Genomic DNA, 16,113 nt, shown 5'->3' with positions numbered 1-16,113 from the left:
ACTTGCATCACCTCTTGTGGTTGCATGTTTGTTTGAGCTACTGCTAGCTCCATCTTTAGGTGCTTTAGATATTCCTCTACCACCTTGGCTTCCTTTCCCTCAGAAAGTGCCTCTTCCCTTGGCAGACTGCTTCCTTATGAGTTTTTCTTCAGCTCTCAGTACCATCTGATAAGCTTCTTCTACTATTTTAGGAGACAATATACTTATCTCTTTTTGAATGTCCATCGTAAGACCATTCACATATCTAGCCACCTTCTCATCTGTATCCTAAGTTTTTCCAGCTCTTATGCTTACCTTATAGAATTCCTTTGTGTATTCTTTCACTGTCATAGACCTTTGTCCAAGATTTTGCATTTGTCTGAATACGTTTTGTTGATAATTACTTGGTAGAAACTTACCTCTTAGCTTTGCTACCATCCTCCTCCAATTCTTGATTGGTTACTTGCCAAGTCTCTTTCTTTCTACCTGCACACCATCCCCCCAGAGTGCTGCATGTCCTTTTAGCTTGGTGAAAGCAAACTTTACTTTCTTCTCATCTTCTATTTCTTCATAGTCAAAGAATTTCTCCATTCCATTAATTTAGTCTATCAATTCTTCTGGATTTAGTCCTCCTTCATATATTGAAACCTCGGTCTTTGGCCTAGATGTGGATCTCAATACTGATTGGAAGAATATCATCTCAGGAGTAACTGCTACAGTTTCCTCCTCTCCTTCAGCTTCAACCTCATGTTCACTAACATCTCCATCATCTATATTTCTCTCTGCTACTAATGCCTCTAATCTAGCCTGCATCTATTGCACAACTTCCATCACTTCGGCATTTACAACTAGTTGACCTCTCCACCACATCCTCATCCTCTTCTAACTCTGAAAGCCATATTAACTTTCCTTCTCCTGCTTCTGAGATTCAATTCATGTCAAAAGGTTGCTCTGATACCACTAATGGTGGCCTGGGTGTAGGTAATATTGACAATCTTGCAAATCCTGTTACAATTTCTTCTAAATCTGACGAGGTTCTGATCTGGATTTAAACAGGAACGCAATAGATTACAGAGATAACCATAAATACAGAGATGCGATAACCATAAAAACAGAGATGCAGCGGAAATAATACTTCATTTCATTACTGTAAAATACTGAAATATGCTTACAAATAGAAATAACCCAGCTAGGGCGATGGTAGCTTATCTCTGAGAAGAGATGTGTCGGCTACATGCCTCTGAACTGTTTCGAATTATATTACAATGAGGTTCGATGGCCTATTTATTGTTGAGAAACAATGGAAAACCCTTCACATCCCGAAACCTAACCCTAGAAGATGAAACGCCAAATTGTGGGCCCCGTTTGGGTAAATTGGTACATCAATTTCCCGGGGTCGTAACTTTGGCATACGATCTCCGTTTGACGCGTACGATAGCTCGTTAGAAAGATATATCCAAGTACTACCACTTTGGGAGGCAACATCGGTCCATGGACCCATGTTGCCCCAGATTCCCAAAAAAACGTCGTTTAGGGCCTCAAAACGGCTCCGGAAGTTCAGGACCCGAAAAACTGCTAAAAATAGTAAGTTGTGCTACAATTAAGGAAACTGAAAATGCTGAGAAAGACAATGGTGGGGGTCCAGGTGGACTTGGCAGGTGGCCACCAATATCCACCTGGATCAAGTTCCTTCTCCTTCTCCCTCCAGAGTATCAGTCCTCTATTTTGAGACTGACTATTTATAAATTTCCCTTTTTGGCCACTAGCACCTCTCTTATCCCCTTAATCACCCCAACTCTTGTTATTGGGAACAATTTACACCACAGAGCCTCTTTTCCTCTATCAGAGCTATAATTCCATGAGAATTATGGAATACACTATCGGCAAGGCTTTTGGGTGGAATTAGCACAATTGTGCATAAAATACACTATCAGCGGTCTCACAGAACCATAATGCGATTATACACGGAATGCAATATCGGTGGAGTTTCACTGTCGTAATGCTATCTCAGATGAAATACACTATTAGTGGGTATTTTACAAGGGAAACGTTATACACTATCAGTGGGTCTTTTTCAAGGGAAAACATTATACACTATCGCAATCGCTATCGGTAGTTCCCAAAGAATGAAATACAACATTACACCTTCCGATGTGATAACACGTGGAGCTATCGACAATCACAATCGGTGATTCCAATACTCCCCTGCTAGACTCCCTCCGCCTAAAGGCTTGTGAATGTCGCGGACCAAACAGTTACTAGAGCCTCCCGTATAAGGTTTCGGGTTCGAAAGTTGCACTTTGGACTTCGGTGCTTCAAAGGGTTAGTTCCTCCCCACTCCAACATAGCGATTTGATAATGGTTGCAGACTTGATAAGGGTATCGACCATATTTAATAGAGTTTCAGGTCCGGAACTCAATTCTGACTAAGGATTTTCACGATTTTCCAATGTAAAACAGAGTTTCTGCTTGCAGAACTCAACAATGCATATAAGGGAAACAGGGCATGCTGATATAAAGGAAAACCACTCCAACAGGCTTCAATCGAAGTATCAGTTGGAAAACAAGGCTGAATTACTATTAATAAGACTCAAAATAAAAGAAATGGAACCAATCATGCATAAATACTTGTTAACAGGCAAATACAGTTCAGATGCACAGAAAGGTTTTCGGTGGTCACCACGCCTCAGGGATCGACCAATAGACAGAGAAAATCCATCTTCTTTTGAGAAATATGCGATAAAAGCATGCGGTCAAAATTCTCTTATAGATGCATCCAAATTACATATATATCGGTTCGTATTAACAACCAGATCCTAAAACAGAGGCTTAATTTAATACAACTATCACTTCTGCGAGACATCCTCCTCGAGAACCTCCATTATGCTAACTAATCCTAGTTCAGCGAGGTATTCTCCTCTAGAACCTCCACTATGGCTTAACATTTTAACATTTATTACATCATGATTTATTCCTAGATTCTATCTCTATGCTAAACTAGAAAAACATGGAAATTGATGGCTAAAGGATCCCACTTCTTTGCTTGTAGATTTTTTTTTTGTATTTTTGGAATATGTTTGAAGTCTTTTCCCTTTAGGTGTCATGCTCTTGCATCAAGCTTGGGGGGCATGCACCTAGAATCGAGTCATCATGCTGGGGGCATGTAAAATGAATTCAATCATAGTTTTTTGGTTCAAGCTTGTGTAAAAATGAAACTGAACCCAAGCAGAGCTTTTTCGTTTCAAGCTTGTGTAAACATGAAATTGAATTCAAGCATAATTTTCCATTTCAAGTTTGTATAAACATGAAACTGATTCCAAGCATAATTTTTCTTTTCAAACTCTCTAAAAATGAAACTTAATCCAAGCATAGTTCCCTATGGTTCAAGCTTGTGTAAAAATGAACCCAAAACCATTTTGACCTTCGTGATTGCCATTCTATCAGTCTTTTCCATCAGATGAGCCTTGGTTGTTCTCCTTTCATCTATCTTCTTAGCCGATCATATGCTTTCACTTCATTGTTTTACCCTTTTTGAGGAACAGTTGCAATGAGTGGTCTTATTAGCCAACCTCTCACATAAATAAACATGTTTTGATAAGTTCCAACATCAGTGGAACCAGTTTCTATCCTAGACCCCACTCATTCCCCAAAGTGGAGTCCACTTTAAGCTCCTTTCAGACTCTCTAAATATGAAAAGATTCATGAGCGCTTTTCCTTTTCAGCTCATTAATGGATTGGAAATGACATCTACTTAGTATAAGTTTAACCCTTTTTCGGGTTGAGATAGATTATTTACAAAAAAGGAATACAATGATCGAACATGGTCAATAGGTTCTCTCTCATATTGTTTTACGCTTTCTCTGGCTTGAGAGACAAATATACGAAAAAGAACTTGTGGATTTTTCTCTTTGTCCCTTTTCAAATGCTCTAAACATGAAAAGGACCGAGTTATCATTGTCGTTAGACTCGTTAAAACATCAAATAGCGACAAACTTGTCCATCATGAAAAGACCGAGTTTCACCTTTGCTAGACTCATTAAAACATCACATAGTGATGGATTCACCCGAAGGGTGGAATTATACAACAAGCATATGTTATCCTCCTCAAGCTTGATAAAAAAATAAAGAGGTACTGGTCAGTAATGACTGGAGAAAATGGAAAAAGGGGTAAACCACTTTTGGTATCAGTTCGCTCTTGAACATGACACTTTCACTTCATCACCATGACTATTTGGGTTGGATTATTAGCTTAATGTTTATCATACCATTGGTCTATCATACCATCCATCACTTTGTTTTGGGTCAATGCTACCAAGTCACTTCAGTGTCGCCAACATGTTCAAGAGAAGTCATTCAGTCAAAATTCATCCTTTGCAATACCATAAACCCTCATTTTCATGACCGCCATTCCTGAACCTTGTGTTTCCAGTCAAATTCCATCTCCAAAATCATTACACTTGTTTCATGTCATTGATGTGGGATACATCAAGGCCCTCTTGCGAAGAGTCACTTCTTGTCGAAATCAACACATTATCCAAGAAGTTAACTTAGAAACACCCTTCTAGTACCTTGAGGTTTGCATACATCAATGAAAGGTTTATCACTTTCGGTGATAGGTTGACATCACTAGCCTTCGACCGAAAGACTTTGTATGGTGTTCAACATAGAAACATCCATTCACACCATGCAGAATGTACTGCAGTACCTTGAGGATCATTATCATTATCAGTGATCTCTCTTGCTTCTATTAACGGCTTACATCATTGGCTGGTAATCACATGGTGTCTTCCCATGTTTGACTTCAAATCACATATTCACATGGTTAGACTCGTATTTGAGCGAATGATTGAACAATATAGAAGACCCCATATCTAGTTTCATCCATCCAGGCTGCAATTTCAAGAAATGTACCAAATCATCCGTACAATGGCTTTACATCGATGGTCATTCCGATTATGGGTCTATATCTATAGATGACTATCTATGTACTTGTAATGAAAGTTTATATGCTGAGCATGGGTATGCCTTCCCTTAGTAATTCATGAAAAAAAATCAAAATATGATGATATTATGTATTGTAATTGATGCATGTCACCAACCACTTCAGAACCTCCTCATCACATCGTAACACATTTCACTTGACATTAACATTTTTTGACTTCATGATATAGGGGCAGCTATTACAAATCCATTTGGGCACATTATTCCCATCATCCAGATCAGTGTTTTAGGGTGCATCAAACCCTAATTTTAGTTGCTACATGCCATAAACAAGTCAACCTTTTGAATGCCTCCTTCCCAGATAGTTTCATGGCCTGAAGACATCTTGAAATGACCTCTAGAGGGACTAACGCAGGTAGGCCCATGCAAGGGTGTAATGCAAAGCAGTTAAGTCCATGCCAGGGTGCTTTGCAGAGCACTTAGGCCCTATTTGACCTGCACTGGGTGAGTTTGAGTGAAATTCACATAGGGTTTGGGGAATATTCTTATCTTCTGGAGCCTTCTAGAAGATTCCCACACTTATCATCTCCTATGAGCTCGAAAATGGATGAGGAAAGAGTTAAGATACATCCTCTCCTCTCATAACTTCCTCCATGGAACTAATTCTAAGTTTGGAAGGCCATTCAAAACCCTCATTGATGACAAAACCGCCTCCATCTTCCTATAAATTGAGCACTCATTTAAGTGATCAAGGGATGGACTCAGATGAATTGTAAGGAGATAATGTTATTTTGCAATTTGAGACTATTGTAAGTGTCGTTATGCTAGCATAATGTCATGCTTATGATGTGATGTGGATAAAACCAATGCTAGAAGAGTGACTTCGAATCAGCCTTCATGGTTGTAGTTCTTCCTTCTATTCAATAAAGTATTTACACCTTTTTCCATATGCTTATCTTGATAGATGATGCTTATATGTGTGAATGTATATGATTCCATTTACTTGTAATCAATAGATCTTTTGCATTGATTAGTTCTTTGTCTTCTGTTGATGTTCATAGGTAATTCTCAAGCGTGTTAAGTATGGAAAGGAGCGACATGACCGATACAAAGGAGATAAGAGGAAAGAGAAAGTACAGGTAGGTCCTCTCATTCTCTTTGTTTTATATATTGTTGATAGAAAAAGGTTAAATTTATTTAAACTATTGTTCTAGATATGGCTACTTATCTAGGAAATTTGTATTTATCCATAGATACCAAATTCTTCATAACACCATGGGAATTCCCCCCCACAGTCACCTATGTGGTCCCTAGGATAGGAAACTAAGGTCACCAGTTCATAATCAAAAGTCAAGCGAAACAGTCATGGGTATGGGATCCAACAAGTAAGAGAGCCGGTATTTCTCTTTCCCCATCTTCACTCATCCCCGTGCTTAACTCAAGTGTTAGAAGAGTTATCCCGTACAACTTACCGAGACTATATTTTTCACTCTTTAATCAACTTCTATGTTTCAGTTTAGAGTGGACTTGGAGAGTTTTCTCTCCACACACCTATGCCAAAGCCCTAAATTCCCTAGACTAATTAATGCATATATGACAAAAAGAAAAATATAGTTCATTTTATTGGTTTTTATTTAGGTCACAGGTAGAGGAAGTGAAATTTATGATGTTCTGACACGAAAAAAAACCAATAGAAAACTAGGCTACATGTAAATGCAACTTATTTTTCTTCGATGAAAAGTGATCTCTACAGGGTTCTATGAGAAATCTATCAAAGAAAAAAGTCTTTTCTTTTTCTTTTAAACATGCTCACACATTCAACATCTATCGAAAGAGACTAAAATGCCTCAAATGCAAACTACCCTAATGCATACTAGAATGCCTAAATGCAAGATTCTATGGAATGCTCTAAACAAACAAATGTGTTCTTTTAATATCCTAAAGTCAAAATTTAACCAAACAAGGAGAAGCAAATATCCAAGAAAAATATCTCCCAAGAGAAGAAAATTTCAACCTCAAACAAATATTCCCACACTTTTTGATAAACAAAAAGATAAAAAAGTCAAGAACCAAAAGAAAGAAAATGCAAAAGGAAAAGTTTTTTTTCTTTTTCTTCTTAAGGAATTCAAATAAAAGTTTCAAGAAGGCAAAGAAATCAATCACCTCAAGATCAAAATCAAGCGAAAAGACTCCAAACTTCACAAGCCATAAAAAATCAAGAAGATGATAAGACCAAAGTGACTAAGGGATCAAAACACTTGAAAAAATTGACTTGAAGGACACATAACAGATTCAGAAAACAAAAAGATTCCAGAGAACCAAAATCCTTTACTAAACCAAAATTGCAAAGACCCTTCTCAAATAACCAAAAATAAAGTCAATGATCCAACTTCAATAATGCAAAAAAATGCAATGAAAAGATTGGATTATAATGTGATTTGAGGATCAACTCACTATTCCATAGGCATAGAATGGTCAGACACTTTGCCAAAAGGTCTGAAATCCAAACTAAGAATGAAAAACTTCAAAAAATTGCAAACCCTAGGTAGACAAAATATTTTTTCAAAAATAGACAAAGAAACCGACACCAACGACCAGCAAGACCATTCCATACTACAAATTACTCTAAAAGAGCAGGAAATCTAGGCTACTCCCCCAACTGAAGGCAAAAATTTTCAAATTTTTAAATTTTCCCAAAAATATGTTACTGTGTATAAGTAGAGTCACATGAACATGCTACTGTTTCCTAAGAAACAAGTGTATACATAGGTTTCTTTGGAATAAATCGTGTGTGTGCACTATTGTATACAAAGAAAAGTGCATATATGCAGAAAAATAGGGAAAAATAAAAAAATACAGACCTAATCCAAAATATCAAACTGATTTCACAGGCTGTAAATGAGTCAATAATACTTGAAAAAGAAACAAGATGGAAAAACTCATATCAAGGAAAAAAAACCCTTTTATGAAATACAAGACTATATTCCTAGTGGAGTTTCCAGTTTTTTTGGTGGGAAAAACTTCCCTAAGGTAAGGGTTGACAACCTCAACAGATCGTAGGCATACAATAAAAAAGAAACATATATTCAAGCAAGAAAACTATGTAAACTATGAAAATTGGGTTTAAGAGGAGTACTCATAGGTCCTACGTTTAATGTCGATACCATAGGGTCCAAACCCTGTACTTCCTCCAAAGTAATCAGACTTGCAACACAATTCAGAGAATCATATACATATCAAGTAGTTCAAAGTGTGTGCATAATAAACATGTTAGAGCATCAAGCATAAATATATTAATCATGATATGTTGGACATGATATCATAACATTTCAAGAATAAGACAGAGCTTCTTTATTGATACCAGGGAATAGGAGTGGAAGAATACAACCTGATCCGACCACGACACCAATGGAACCTTTCTCTGGATCTATCCAACCCAAGCCTCAAAGATCACCTCTAAAGCATATGCAAAAGGATGTCATATAATGGAAGATGAATGTCTTTGAAAGAAAACAATGGTTTCCTATGATTGGGAGTGCAGGAGGCACAAGAAAAATCAGACTTGATCTAGGGACAAAAAGGACTATAATGTTGATATCACATCTCCTTCTATGATTTAGGCCTTCCCATGAGGTGTATAAATACCACCAAAAATAACTAGATTTAGTTAGGCCACGAGCTCCAGTAGGTGGGATTTTGGTGAAACCCATAAACCCCACCTGAGAAACAGGGAATATTTTTATTTTTTCATATTTTAAATTATGTACGCAGGTTATGAATTATGGTGCCCCCATCCTTACGCACATTTTAAAGGGTAGAGTTGCATCTGGAACTAAAAATATTATTTTTTATAAATGATCTGGTCTGAATAGGAGAGAGATGCCCAAGGCCATATCAGAGCATCAGAACTATAGGAGTGCTTAATGATGCTATAACAAATATGATCCATAGACTACCATATATATTCCACTTGACAACTTGTCACAACAGATCTGAAAAAAAATATACTTCAAAATCCAAACATACATGACTATGAGGGTTTATTTCTCTTTAGATTTATGGATCTGTAAGTTATTATTTATTTTGTATGCATGAAAATTAGAATTATCCAAAAAATAGAGAATAGTGAAATAAAAATTGAAGAAACATGATTGAAACAATATATAACCTGGGAAACCCTTTAATGTGAAAACTTGACTGGAAGGTGAGTCCTCTTTCCTCTCTTTCTTTTCATATAAAATGTCTACAATTATTTAGAAGTAATGCTTGTGGCCTGTGGGCTACTACAGTGCACAAATTATCTTTGTATTCTCTCTCCCTATCCCTCTTGGGTACACTATTAATCTTTGGAACAAGATGCACTCAAGAGAATGGAACCCCCTTTCCTCTTAGTGGCCCATTATAACTCAACATGATAGCCTAATAGTGGTTAGATTTCACTCCTTCAACCCTTAACTAGAGTTACAATATTGACTCTTTTAGAGTCTTCTTCATGATGATCACTTGGATATCCCCTTTTGACTAATAATGGGGTTGACATGGCATCCTCTAGAATTATGATGATCACTTTTGATAGGTCAACTTTGAGGAGGCATAAAATTCTCATATGAGCACTAATTTAGGTGATTCTTGTGTCATTGGAAAGGAATCGATGTTTAGATTATGGAATATAGGTAATGACAACAAAAATAATACATTTAAGGCCTAAAAATGGCTCATAAAGTTTTTGACCTGAAATTTTCCAAACTGGGATCACCAGTAAAAATGTTCCCATAAGTTGATTCCTCCACTATTTCAACTCTAAAAGCATCGAGATGGATGAAAAACAACATAATGATCCAATATAGATCATATGTTTATGAAATTTCCCAGCAAAATAAAAATTATTGATGACTATCCTCATGCCCTCAAAACTCTTCCTGGCTCCCTACATTAAACCACTCTCCTTGAAGAGTCAAGGTTAACTTGGCTCTCATACCATCTTAAAATTAATAAGACGGATAAATTCAACAGCAACAAAAACAAACATAAATACATTGTTTATCTTGTAAAATACCAACTAGGAAAAAATCATCTAATAGAATATTTTATTATTATCCCTTGGCCATGAAACCCGACAAAGTTAACCATGTGAGTTTTCACTGCTCACATCCTTGGCACATTACAACAAAGTATTCCTAATCATTTAAAAGGCTTCATTACATGCAATCCATGGGAAAAATGATGGACAACCAAAACCATGTTCCCAAAACCACCATTATTTGACGAAGTAGCTTTGACTCTTTTGTTTGGAATAATTTTGATTGTTGAGATCATGATTTAAGCCAAGTTGTAATTTTAACCCCCCATAAAAAAGGGGTTGATGTTTTGAATCCCTTTTTTCCTTAGTGATTGATTTTGAGGCTTTTGTTTGCAAATTTACATTTGATAGTTGCAAAAACTTGTAATTTTAACTATAAAATAAGAAATAGAGTGCTACTAATACCAACTAATATCAACTAAATGTGACCTCTAAAAAACTAAATCTAAAGAGTACTCATTAATTTTGTAACTATGTTATTAATGAGAAGTAAAAATTTAAGTACATCCCTTCCCTCATCGCAATCTATATTGATTTTCATAGTTGAAGAAGGGTCAACAAGTCACCATGATGGAGAAATATTTCCCAAGTTTATATATTAATAACTTTAGTGACCAAGTGTTGTATGATGTGGTGGACATGGATACATATTATGTATTTCTATGAGGATCATGTCTATTTCGTAAGAAGGTTCTCCTTTATGGTATGGAAAATACATATAATTTCAACAAGGATGGAAAACACTATTAGCTAAAGCCAGTGGTGGAAGAGAAGACATTGATAATGGATAGTATTGATACTAGTAGTGGTAGAAGAAATGGTTGTGTAATGTTTTTCTTAGTAAAATAATTTTTGAAGGAAAAAAAAAAAGGAAAAAATATTTTTAGCCATAATGCCAAATAAGGTACAAGAAGTTGAGGAAGAGAGTCACATGCCAATGGAGATTCAACAATTGTTGGATGAGTTTCTAGGGATTGTTGTTGATGATGTTCCAATGTGATTTCTCCTATGACAAGTATTTCACATTAGATTGAACTAGTTCTAGGATCAAGTTTACCTAAAAAGGATCCTTACCAAATGACTCACATGGAATGTGAAGAAGTAAATATGCAAGTCCAACAATTACTTGACAGGGGGTTGATTCAGGAAATTTTAAGTCATTGCATCTTCCAAATAGTATTAACACTGAAGAATAGCAATGAATGGTGAGTATACACTAATTCACAAGCTATTACTGAGATTTATATCAAGTAATAGTCCCCCTTTTTAAGAATGGACGACCTCATGGATTTCTTGAGTGGTGAAGTACATTCAAGGATATATTTGAAAAGTGGATATCATTAAATTCAGAAAAGGGGATGTGATGAGTGGAAGACAACATTCAAGATGAAGAAGGGATTATTTTAATGGTTGGTTATGAAATTTGGATTGACTAACATGCTTAGTACTTTTATCACATTGATTAACAAGGTCTTGAGGCCATTTTTTTGGAAGCTTGTCATCATGTACCATGATGACGTTCTGGTTCTCAGCAAGTCCAAGGAAGTGCGCTTGGATCATGTGAAGAAAGTGTTGGAAAGGATGAGAGTAGAAACGCTACAAATTAATTTGAAAATTGTAATTTATTGCAAGAAGAGCAAATTTCTTAGGTTTTATAGTTTTTAAAAAGGGTTTGAAGATGGATCCTAAAAAGGTGAAAACCTTTGTGGATTGGCCAATTCCCATATGTGCATTTGATGTAAAAGGTTTCCATGGCCTGGTGAGATTTTACCTAAAATTTATTAGAAACTTTAGTGGTATTGTTTCACCACTCACTGAGTGTTTGAAGAAGGGGTATTTCCATTGATAATAGTAGTATTAAATTCCTTTGAAACATTGAAGAATATGGTAACTAAAAAACTAATGTTAACACTTCTAGATTTCAACAAGGTGTCTCAAGTAGATTGTGATGCAAGTGGCTCAATGATTGGGAAATGTTGATTCAATATGGTGAGCTAATAAAATTCATTAATGAGAAGTTGAATTTTGCAAAGAAAAAGTACTTTTTTGTGATTAGAAATTATTTTCCATTGTTAAAGTATTAAATAGATGGACGCATTATTTACTACGAACAAAATTTTGTTGTTCACAGATCATAAGGTGCCACAATATATAAGGAAGCAAGGGAAGTAAAACCAAAATAATTTGAAATGGCTGAAATTTTTATAGAGTTACTCATTTGTTTTAAAATATAGGTCTAGAAATTCTCATAATGTTACTGATGCATTAAGATAGAGGGTGATGTTGTTGAATATTATGTATGTTGATATTATTAGTTTTGATAGCATGAAAGGCTTATACGTAGAAGAAATAGATACTACATATGCATGGAAAGCATGAAAAGAACCGTAGTGTACAAATAGGAAACCATATTTGGATTTACACATCCAAGAGGTATCCTTGTTTAAGAATAGGAAATTGTGTATTCCACGGAGTTCGTTGAGACCAAATCTCTTTTGAGAGCTACATAGCAAAGGTTTAGATGGGCATTTTGGAGTGGATGAGAGAAATTAATTAGTGAATGAAACTTATTTTTGGACAAGTATCAATTAACATATCAAATTTTTTTATGAATGTTGTAGAAATTGTAAAATGTCAAATGGGAGAAGCTAGATCACTAAGTTATATACCCCCTTATCGACAGTGGAAAGGCATTGGAAAAAAAAAGAAGCAAAGTTTTCATTTTGGGACTACCTAAGAAACATAGAGGTTATGATTCAGTGTTGTTGGCAATGGAAATATTTCCTAAGATGGAACAATTCATATGTGTGAGAATACCAATGTTGCTACAAATGTGGCTATGTTATTTTTCCAATAAATTGTAATATTTCATGGTGTGCCTAGAAGTATCACTTTGGATATAAATTTTGGATTTTTAGACATTTTTGAAGGACAATTTGGCAGAAGATAGGTTCTAAGTTGCATTAAAAATAATTGTATAATCCATAGATACATGGTTAGACAAATTTTATTAACTAAAGTCTAAGAAATTTGTTGAGAAGTTTGCTTGGAGACAAACCAAGTCAATGGGATTTGGTTGTAGCTCAAATTGAATCCAATTACAAAAATTTAGTGAATAAGATCCATTAGAAAATTTTCATTTTAGGTATTGTACAATAGGTATCCAAACAGTGTTGTAGGCTTTATTAAGTTTTCAAGAATCAATGATAGAATTATAGCTAAGGTAGACAATTTTGCAGAATGCATACATGACATCCATGAGAAAGTTAGAAGAAAGTTACAATGGAGTAATGCTAGATATAAGAAGAAGGAAAATGTGTATAATAAGTTGAAGGGTTTTGAATAAGGTGATATAGTGATGGAGTATTAGAGGAAGCATATATTTCCTAGAGGAACATACAACAAACTCAAGTACAAAAACATTGATCTATGTAATATTTTGAGAAACATATCTAATAATGCCTAAAAGATTGACTTGTTGGAGGACTTTGAGACTTCTTCAATATTTAATGATTTTTATTTATATGATATTCATGAAAGAGAAGAGGAAGGTGAAGTAGGCACCATGTAAGAATCATATGGATATTTGCTAGTCAATCCCATTGAAGGAATTGAAAGAATATTGGAAAAGAGAGTTATCAAGAAGAACTAAGGTCAAGATCAATTTGAATATTTAGCCAAGTGGAAAAATAGGAATTTGGAGGATGCATCATGGATTACAAAGGATAATTTGGGTCAACTTTAGTGGCCTACATCACTTGAAGGGTTTGCAATTCAATACACGTGATCTAGATGCTGATTCTTTCTTACCAAAAGTTTCTAATGTAGGAGCATCCTTCGGATCATATAATCAACCATAAAAATTATCCTTGGATATAAGAGGTGTATATGATTTCTACAAAAGTAAATATTATTAAGTTCCTTTCATTGTGCTACAAATCCATGTGTTGTTGTATAATTTCTATGGATCCATGTTGCTACATAATTGATATGGATCCACATGTTGCTACAAAAGATAAAAGAAAAATGCATGAGGAAATTGAGACAATCAAAGAGACTTTGAACATGCACTGCCCCTAGGAATTTGTATAGACAACACAGTTGGAGGTGAATCACTACAGAGGCTATTGAACTACCATGTGAACGAAACAATTTAAGGAAACTTTATAAATCTTTTGAACTAGTTGGAAGAGGGGTTTATCTACAACAATCTATACCAAAAAAAGATGTTCATTTCTAGTGAACATTGTTAGAAGATGAGGTTCAATTCTATTGATATACAACAAAATAAATTGTTCATGTTTAGAAACCTACAATAGAAGAAGAGAATAGTGAAGACCATTTCATACTCACATATGTCTAAGACATTTTGGTAGTATGATGATGGTAGTCTAATAGTTCGAATTGTGGAGAGACTAAGACCTCCATGTTGTAATCCATAGGGTGAAATTTGTGTTTTGTTCAATAAAAGAGTTTCATTATGTACATTTCCCTTGTTTTCTATTGTTTACGTGTTTAGTAATATCCATATTCACTTATGTAGCATCTATGTGTTGTTATGGTATAAGTACTCTAATTTTGTAGCCACTACATGTTTATAGTGTTGATATAGTTATGTGAGTATGTTAGGGAGTCATAGAACTTGGTCATGAATCAATTATAGTAGTGGCCTTATAGCTCTTGGACCACAATAAAATGTAAGTGGAATACCACAAATAAGGATGACCCAACCCAATTCATGAAGGATACCTTGACTCATTACATTGTAGGTCCTTTCTTGATCTAGTAAGGTCTCATGGATCAAATGGGGATGTAGGCACGGGACCATATATGACTCATATATTATTATTTTTATTTTTATTTTAAATTAGTAATTTTTTTTAATATGTTTGAAGATATGAACTCCAACATTGCAATAACATGATGCAAATATGCTTTAACGTGGGATGGAGAGATTTGAATCTTGCACCCATCTAACCTTAAAGGTAGAGCCATGAAAGGAACCCAACTAATGAAACTCCCGTTGACACTTGTTGATAATTTGAGTTTGGGAACATTTCATGGACTTATTAATTTTTTGTTAGCATTATGATACAGGTGTTGTCCTTGATGGCAACTCACTCAAAAGTAAGATACAGGTGTTGTTCTTGATGACAACTCACTTAGATGATAAACCATAGTGCAGCAGGTCAAGAGAGAGGTATACGCAGGTTAACCTTGATGAAAGTGCATATACACACGGGTTATAAGAACAAAAGGTGTGTATACATACACACACAGGTTCACAGAAGGAAAGGCGCGTACATGTTGGAAAACTAAGTTTTGGTCCGTGGTATTTGGTCCATGGTATTTTGGTATTGGTCCATGGTATTTGGTCCGAAGTGTTGACCCCAGGTATTGGTTCTACATGGTTTTGGACCATGGTACTGAGAGAAGCCTAAACCTATATAAGGAGAAGATCATTAGGCCAAGAGTGGAAAAAGAGTGCAAGTGATGAATATCTGATGAAGTGTGAGATCTAGTATGCTGGTTATCGGTTTGTCATGCTATGATTGATCTGAACAAGGATGCACCCATGTGAATGATGATGAACGATGGATCGAGATCTTAAGGCTTGGAATTTTTTTATCATTATATGGTTTGATTATGGATAGACTAGATTTAAATTATTGAAGCATGTTTTATTGGATGAATGTTATGATCTGGGTATGACTGATGTCTAGAACAGCTTCAAAGTCATGAGTAAATATTTGCAGATATGTACGCGGGTTGGCTTTGGTGAAAGAATGTACGTACGCTTGTTTGATTCATCATAGTAGCCTATACATTATGAGACATGATATTTGAAGTTGCAGTTGGATCTGGTTATTGTTGCAGAGTTCTGTTGTCTGTTCTCTGTTTTGGTGATTGTGTTGTTGATGGGGTTTCAGTGTTTTAGTATTGGGTGATTCAGAGATTGATGATGTAGGTGTAGTTGATGGGTGTTTTGCAGTGGTGATTGATTTTGTGCTTCAATGTTGTTGATGGGTCCAGTATGAAAATGGGATGAAACGTGGCCTTCAGATTATGGTGCTGTGCTTCAGGAGTATCCAGTATGAAAACTTATGAAACGT

Source organism: Pinus tabuliformis, chromosome 2_2 (genome assembly GCF_031772625.1).
Source record: "Pinus tabuliformis cultivar Carrire ecotype Pingquan chromosome 2_2, CPIR1, whole genome shotgun sequence".
Classification (NCBI taxonomy): domain Eukaryota; kingdom Viridiplantae; phylum Streptophyta; class Pinopsida; order Pinales; family Pinaceae; genus Pinus; species Pinus tabuliformis.
The sequence above is the reverse complement of the archived record's forward strand: the minus strand, read 5'-3'. Positions refer to the sequence as shown.